This window comes from Mustela lutreola, chromosome X, assembly GCF_030435805.1.
Source record: "Mustela lutreola isolate mMusLut2 chromosome X, mMusLut2.pri, whole genome shotgun sequence".
In the NCBI taxonomy this organism is placed as follows: domain Eukaryota; kingdom Metazoa; phylum Chordata; class Mammalia; order Carnivora; family Mustelidae; genus Mustela; species Mustela lutreola.
This window is the reverse complement of record NC_081308.1, coordinates 96,816,198-96,824,958: the sequence shown is the minus strand read 5'-3', so window position 1 is coordinate 96,824,958 and position 8,761 is coordinate 96,816,198. Positions and strand designations below refer to the sequence as shown.

The window sequence follows — 8,761 nt, the reverse complement described above, 5'->3', positions numbered from 1 at the left end:
TCCGTAGGTCCTCTTGGGATCACATCAGAAAGAGAGATTGTGGGTCTGATTTTTGGATGGAGGCAAAAGTAATTTCTCTCCTAGAGGGGTTCCTTTCCTCTGAGGAGTCAGAATAAGAAGAGAATACTTGGAGGTATAATGGTTAAGAGTATGGTCCTGGTGCCAGGCCACATGAATTCAACTAGATTTCCTGCTAACCAGCCAGCCATGTGACCTTGGGCAAGTCATTTCCCTCTCTGAGTCACTGTATCCCCATTTGGAATGCAGAGGCAGTAATTATACGTATGTCATGAGGATGATGAAATGAGTTCATGCAGGTGTAGTATTTGGCGCAGACTGAAAGCTCAAACAATGTTAGCCACTATGAATTCAGTACTTATGATGTACCAGGCTCTGGGCTATGTGTTTGTGTGTCTCTCCTTTACTTACTACAACTACTTTGTGAAGTAGAAGTTATGGTAATCTTCCATTTTCCAGATGAGAAAGCTGAGGCCCAGAGAAGTTAAAATAATGATTATAATTGAGTGTAGAAGATGCTATAACAGATTCAACAGAATTACAAAGATGGACATGTCCAGTCCTGCCTTGGGAGATTTAGGGAAGGCATCACAGAGGGCAGCCCATCTGCGGTGGTCCATCAAGAGGGGTGAAAGTATGCAAAGGCGAATGCATGGTAGTTGGGGATAGCTGAACTACATACATGAGCAGGGTTATGTATTGCCAGGAAATAGACTTGGAGATTGGCCAAGACCCGTTGGTGTACGCCAAGCTAAGAATTTTGGATTTTACCCTCTAGAGAATCATCAAGGACATGAAAATGCTGCATACAGGGAGAGAGTTCAAGCCAGCAATGGTGATGGTCTGCACTAACATGGCAGCCATGCCAATGGTGAGATAAGCCCAATTGCTATGTAGCCTCTACTCTAACCTCAAGGAGCTGACAACACAGTGCAGAAGACAGAACCCAAATCAAAGGCAAACCTACAGTTAAAATGCAATGTGGTACATTCGGTGAGACACACACACATAAGGTGTTGGAGAAGCACAGAGAAAGAACATTGCTCTGGGGGCAGGGGGTTCAGGAAAGACTTCTCACAAGGGGACCTCTGAATTGAAGTCTTGAGGGGGTAAAAAGAGTTATCCAAGCAAAGAAAAGGTCAGAATAGGGTTGTTACTCTAGTTTCAGGAATAACACAAGCAAAGATGCAGAGGTAGGCAACAGCATGGAATGTTCACACTTATGATGAGGGCCTTGACTAAGGCCAGGCAGCAGTGACAGAGAGGAGGGGAGTGATGGGGGAGTTAGGGGATAAAGGTGGCAGGACTTGGTGAGTGGTTTGATATGCTGGTTGAAGGGAAAAGAGTTGAGAAAGATTCCCAGATTTATGGGCTAAATGAGGAGTGAACTTGGGTTTTGCCAGCCAAGACAAAGAATAGGGAATAGAATCTGGAATAAAATGATGAATTTAGCTTTGGTCCTCTTGAGTTTCAGGTGGTTTGGAGGCATCCAAGTGGAGATGATCACTGGACATTTTTCAGTATATGAGTCTAGAGCTCTAGGGAGATGTCAAGATGGAAGATTGAGATTTGGAAAGCATCAGCAGATGGATGATGGTAAAAGTCACCAAGAGAGGATGAGATCACCTAGAGAGAAGACATACAGTGAGAACAGAGGAGGGCCAAAGGTAAAAACTTGGAAGATTATCACCATTTGAGGGGAAGACAGAGGGGAGGGTCCAGGAAATGTTGGTACTTGTCTGGACTGTATATTTTAGGGACTGTGGGATTAAGTAAGAAACCCCAATATAGTAACCTCAATCTTTCCTTCTTGGAACTTTGTAAAACTTTTGTAGCTTATATAATTGAGGATATTAACAAACTTTAGGATGGCATATTTTCAGTTTCTAATACAGTACCTTTTTCTGAATATTGTTGCAGATTGCTTTGTGACAGTGTTCAGGATAAAGTTTTTTGAGCTCCTTACCCGAAAGCCTCTCTAAGCAGAAAATTGGATGTACTTTCTTTGTTTCATTGACCTAAAATACTTTGAAATGTCACGTCACTTTTGACCCAGTTAAAGTTTCCTCCTCTTAGTTTTAACCTATGTAAAATATTCAGCACCCGACCCAGTGCTTAGGAGCACAAGTGGCCAACACAGCTCATTACCTGAATTTACCATTTACCTTTATATGCTCACTCTGCCCTGTAGCTACAGACAAACATGCAAGTAAGTTAGGTCTTTCTGAAGTAGTGATGGCTGAATTTAAATCTTGCCTTACAGGGGCACCTGGGTGGCTCAGTCAGTTAAGCATCTGACTCCTGGTTTCAGCTCAGGTCATGATCTCAGGGTCCTGGGATCAAGTCCTGCATCAGGCTCCCTGCTCCGAATGGAATCTACTTGAGACTCTCTCTCTCTCCCTCTCCCTCTGCCCGCACCCTCTGCTTGTGGTCTTCATTTCTGTATCTTTCTCTAAAATAAATAAAATCTTAAAAAAAATCTTGCCTTTCAGGTTTTTGTTTTAATTTTTTGGTACTGAAAGGCAAATTAGTAAAAGAACAACAACAGCAACAACAAAAATGGTATAGATTCCAAGGGCTGTTTCCATTTAGATTATTACAGCATGTTAAAAATTGATCACAGTTGATATACAGCAGCTTGCCTGAGTCTATGCAACACGCCTCAAATGCAAAAATCCTTGGTGATGGACGACTGTGGGTAAAAACATACATGTATCAGATTTCTTCTCTGATAGCTTCCAGACCCCATTTTAGTGGGTTTGGCTCTCAAGGCAAACTCCATTCGACAGCACAGGAGTAGCACTCTGTCATTTCCACCACACTTGGCCTCCATTCAGCAGGCGGGCCTGACTAGCTGCTTACATCCTCTCCCTCCTAAGGGAGAAGGGAAGTTAGAGAACTCCCCGGTGAGTACTGAGTTGCCATCTGTGCATAGGGTTTTATAGGAGAGAACCAAACTACTCTGCTTTCTTTCAACATAATTGTAATAAATCTCTGAAGGTACTCTCTGGTCGGATTATGAGAGAGAGAGAGAGAGAGAGAGAGCGAGAGAGCGAGAGAGAGAAAGGGGGAGAGAGAAGAAAACAAAGAGAGGAAAGGGAAGGGGTAGGAGGAGGAGAGGGAGAGAGAAAAGGGGAAGGAATGAAGGGCGAGAGACAGGGAGACAGAGAGGAAAGACGCAGAGAGAGAAATTAAGAAACAGAAGGGAAGAGGAGGACGGAAGGGGAGACAGAAAGGAGGGAATATGCATTGCCCCTGACATGCGCTATTTTTCTCCGTGTGATTTGTACTTGCAATGGTTAATACCAGATGTGCCCTAAATCCCACAAAACTACTTCCTTCCCAATGACTAGTAGTAACAATCCAATCCAAATGTAACCCTGGATTCTTTTCATGAGAAGACGTTGGAATCCTTTGTTTCCTACATACCTTTTTTTTTTTCTTTTAGTACGGTTTTGAGTTTTAGAAGAAAAACAACTCTAGTCAATGTTCCAGCAGCCTACACCTCCCTGTCTCCCCTACAAAACTGCTGTTCTCTGCTCCTCCACAGGTCAGCTGTGCTCTCATCCAAGGTAAGACTTGCATTGATCAGTCGAAGTGGGTTTGCTAATCCCTTGCCAGGCTACAGCTACTACACCCAACACATCAGCCTTCACATCACCACATCCTTGTCACTGCTGTCACTCTATTGACCCCTGTCTCCAGGAGACGAGAGGAAGAGAGGTGTTTTTGCAGCCTTTGTTACAAAAAGGAAAGGCAAGGCAAGGTAAGATGAAGAAAGGAAAGAACAGGAAAGGAGAACGGAGTGAAAAGAAAGGAAATGAAAAAAGACCAAAGCTCTGAAACAACGGTTTCTCAGGCTTCACACCTAGCTCGTGTGGCTGTCCCTGCTTCTCTGCTCAGCACTTCATTACACAAAGAATATTTCTTTGAGCTATAGCTTTTTCAGTCTCTACTGTGGGGTTAAGCAAAGTATATGATATAGTGGAGGGAGGAAAGGCACAGGAATCAGATTGTCCTGGGTTCTCATTCCAGGACCTAGCACAGTGTCTGACTCAAATTCCCTTTCTTAAGAAGGTTCTATTGGATCTATTACGAAGTTCTATTTCTCTCACACCTCCTGCAGCATTGCCAACACTACTGGGATGTAGAGTTTTTTTCTATCATTGTGGGGTGCCAGTAATCTTTCACTGGGAATCCACTTTTCTCACCTGTGTTTGGCTATGAGGAAACCAGATTTCAACTGACAGACAAAGTAGGGAGTGGCTTAATGCATACACGGGAACATATACTTGTACCCACACAGTGTGTACATGGTAAACAATCCAAGCTTAACAAAAGGTATACAGCAAAAGCTCTACTCTTTGCACAGCAACCCTCGGTTCATCTTGCAAATGCAACCACTGCCAAAGTACTGTTAACTTGTCCAGTAAGTAAACGGCACTGTGGAGAGGAAGTTGGTCCAAAGTGCTCATGGTTTGCACAGGTGCTGAAATAGAGGGCCTTCGGGCCTTGGACTCTCATGCTGGGTAATAGTCCTGAAAATAGGTGAGACAGGAAGATAGGAAAAATCACCTGTTTATAATCCAGCCTCCCTTGAGGTGTGACTCTTAGACCACAGAATGAAAAAGTCCCATCAGAAGAGAATCTGAAGTCTGGTCCAAGAAAGAAAAGGCCAGCTCAAAGTCAGTCTCTCTCTCTCTCTTTCTCTCTCTCTCTCTCTCTCTCTCACACACACACACACACACACACAGCCATTTAGAGGCAGATTCATGATGTTAGCCCCCAGGCTTCCAACTCTCTAGGACAGTGTTTTTTCCTCAATTCCCCAGCACACCCACCAGTGGAACAAACCAGGCTAGGACCTCTGCTTCTGGCACCTTCCAGGGAGACTCTATTCCCTGTGTCTGGATTCTTGAGCTTTACAGATCTCCTGGGTCCCTAAAAGGGAGTTTTTTGCTCCTCTTTTCTCCTTTTATTGGAGACATGATAGTTTTGGTGCCCAGAGAGATAGCTTTCAAACTCCAAAGTGATATGGTTCACCTGAGCTGATTATTAAACATGTCAGTCTTTCCCAGATGTTACTGGATTTCAATGAACCCTCTACCTCCTTGAGAAAGGAATTTTTTGTGTTTACACTATCACTTTCTGTCCAATGCAGCTTTAAATCTAGATGAAAAACAGTCTTGTTTTTTTCTTTTTATCATAATATTTGTTTGATTATAACATTAATGCACATGGGTTGGCAAAAATGACTATTATGGAAGAATATTAGGAAAATAAATATAAGCCAACAGATGCTATTCTTAAAACCTTTTTGTGAGCTGACAAGGAAATCCCCATTCTAGACACAAGAGGGAGCTTTTAGCTAAAATGAAAATAAAGGTGATTTAATGTACGCTCTGTTATCTTTATTTTCTTTCTACTAAAAATTGAACTTGGTTATCTTTGAAAACATACTAGTTAACTGATCTTGGAATTGTAAAGTGGTAGAGCGGATAGACTCCTTAATCATGCTGACCTCTCTCCAGTTGTTGCTATGGTTATAAATGTTCTTCTTCCTTTGCTGCTGAGACACCACTCTATGCCTGGCTCTGCTTGTAACTTTTAGACCATTTCTCATCCTTTGCTCTTCCCTTCAGATGGGTGCTTTCTGGAGCCCCTCAGCCATCTTCTGTCATTCTGTCATATATACATTCTTTCCTTGGATGAACCTACTCATTCTCAAGGTTTCAACTACAATTCTATGCTGACGAATAAGTCACCTTGCATATCTCCTGCTATAAATCTAGTCTATGCTGAGGTACAGGTATAAACATTCGCTTAGTTACTGGAAAGCCCAAGAATACAAAGAATACAGGTCAGAACAGGTCGGTTAAGGGAGTCTCTGGGTTTTCAGGATCTACAGGGTATCACCTTGAAAGAACCTATGAACTGTGATAGTGTTGAAACAGAAGTAAAAACAAAGCAATACAAAAAAAAAAAAAAAACCTCTACACACTACAGCATAATAAAGAGAGCAACTTAGAGCATTTGCTAGTCACGAGTGGCTTCTGAACACCTGAGATGTGTCTGGTTTGAACTGAGATGTAAGCAGACATTAAATGCATATCAGATTTAAAAGAAAGCCAATATGTCATCAGTATTTTTATGTTGATTCCAGAATAGCTCCTCATCCATATGATGTGTTTAATACGTGTTAGATGCTACTATTATTAGACACTCAAGTGAGGTCATTCCAAATTTCTTGATGTTACTAAAACTGACCAGACACTTTGTTTCTTCTCGAGCTTTGTGAGGGCTGTTTCTCCTGCTTAGGGTGCTCTACCTTAAGTTCTTCACCTATTAAACTCCTCTTCATCCTTTAGGACCTAGGCTAAATATCATTTGCTGTTTGAAGCCTTCCTTATTACCAGGAGTCATTTTCTCTTCCATGGCACTGTGTACATATTATTGTTATTATTACACAAATTGTAGTATAATTACACTTGTAGCATACTTCATCTGTCTGTTTCCTCCATTAGACTCTTAAAGTCAATAGGGATAGGGGCTTGTCTGCTTCTTCTTCGTATCCCCAGAGTCTAGCACAACATTTGCCACATAATAGGCACTCAATAAATGTTTTCCGGACTGGAAACAATTTTCTAATCAAACGAGCCAATGACATTGAGGCTCAGGGAATTGATGGCACTTTTGGACAAGATCACACTTTGGATCTCAGTAGACCATTTTTTTTCCTCTTGAAAAGAACAGGCAAAAAGTGACCCCAGAATTCTACTATTAATTGAAGTACAACTTTTTAAAATTAACATATAATGTATTAGTAGCCCCAGGGGTAGAGGTCTGTGAATCGCCAGGTTTACACACTTCACAGCACTCACCATAGCACATACCCTCCCCAATGTCCATAACCCAACCATCATCTCCATACCTCCCTCCCCCCAGCAACCCTCAGTTTGTTTTGTGAGATTAAGAGTCTCTAATGGTTTGTCTCCCTCCCGATCCCATCTTGTTTCATTTATTCTTTTCCTACCCCCCCAAACCCCCCATGTTGCTTCTCGACTTCCTCATATCAGGGAGATCATATGATAGTTCTCTTTCTCGGATTGACTTATTTTGCTAAGCATAATACCCTCTAGTTCCATCCACATAATCACAAATGGCAAGATTTCATTTCTTTTGGTGGCTGCATAGTATTCCATTGTATAAATACACCATATCTTCTCTATCCATTCATCTGTTGATGGTATCTAGGTTCTTTCCATAGTTTGGCTATTGTGGACATTGCTGCTATAAACATTCGGGTGCATATGCCCCTTTGGATCACTACATTTGCATCTTTAGGGTAAATCCCGAGTAGTCCCAGTAGTGCTCTTGCTGGGTCAGAGGGTAGCTCTATTTTCTACAATTTGAGGAAACTCCATACTGTTTTCCAGAGTGGCTGTCCCAGCTTGTATTCCCACCAACAGTGTAGGACGATTCCCCTTTCTTCACATCTTCGTTAATACCTGTCATTTCCTGACTTGTTAATTTTAGCTATTCTAACTGGTGTCAGGTGGTATCTCACTGTGGTTTTGATCTATATTTCTCTGATGGTGAGTGACGAGCAATTTTTCAAGTGTCTGTTGGCCATTTGGATGTCTTCTTTGCAGAAATGTCTGTTCATGTCCTCTGCCCATTTCTTGATTGGATTATTTGTTCTTTGGGTGTTGAGTTTGCTAAGTTCTTTATGGATTTTGGATACTAGCCCTTAATTTGATATGTCATTTGCAAATATCTTCTCCCATTCTGTCAGTTGTCTTTTGGTTTTGTTAACTGTTGGAAGTACAACTTAGATTACACCAAATCCTTCAGTTTTTCCACCCTGTGTGAAAATGTCATGAGAGTAAATTCCCAACCTGGTACTGAATTAAACACATAACTGTATCAAAACTCCCAATAATTTCTGATCTCAAGAGTTAGTCAATTTTTTAAAAAATTATTATCCTTCTTTGGCTGGGAGACAGCAGGATCTACAAGTCTAATTGACCTCTGGAATCAGATTACCCTAGGTCTTCACTCCTAGACCTAGCATAGTGTCTGACTCAAATCAACTCTCTTTCTTAAGAAGTTCTTTTCCAAGAATGGGGGGAGGAGTCAAGATGGCGGAGAAGTAGCAAGCTGAGACTGCTTCAGCTAGCCGGAGATCAGCTAGATAGCTTATCTAAAGATTGCAAACACCTGAAAATCCATCGGCAGATCGAAGAGAAGAAGAACAGCAATTCTGGAAACAGAAAAACAACCACTTTCTGAAAGGTAGGACCGGCGGAGAAGTGAATCCAAAGCGACGGGAAGATAGACCCCGGGGGGAGGGGCCGGCTCCCGGCAAGCGGCGGAGCAACCGCGCACAAAATCAGGACTTTTAAAAGTCTGTTCCGCTGAGGGACATCGCTCCAGAGGCTAAACCGGGGCGAAGCCCATGCGGGGTCAGCGTGGCCTCAGGTCCCGCAGGGTCACAGAAGGATCGGGGGTGTCTGAGTGTCGCAGAGCTTGCGGGTATTGGAACGGGAAAGCCGGCTACAGAGACAGGGCCGACAGTAAGCTCGCAGCTCCGTGTTACCTTGAACCGGTCGCAGGCTCGGTGAGCTCGGAGCGCGGCCGGAGGTCAGGCAGACGGGAGTAACTGGGCGCTGTTCTCTGAGGGCGCACTGAGGAGTGGGGCCCTGGGCTCTCGGCTCCTCCGGGCCGGAGACCAGGAGGCCGC

The 8,761-nt window shown here is 43.0% G+C and overlaps 1 protein-coding gene across 1 annotated transcript in view; it reads left to right on the top strand.

Annotated features, from left to right (window-relative positions):
• The first annotated feature begins 3,465 nt into the window (after positions 1–3,465).
• Positions 3,466–8,761, top strand: part of LHFPL1 (LHFPL tetraspan subfamily member 1) — a 103,460-nt gene continuing 98,164 nt past the window's right edge. The window contains exon 1 of the mRNA XM_059158381.1: positions 3,466–3,590. The gene's annotated coding sequence lies outside the window, so the exon portion shown is untranslated. The remainder of the gene's footprint in view (positions 3,591–8,761) is intronic.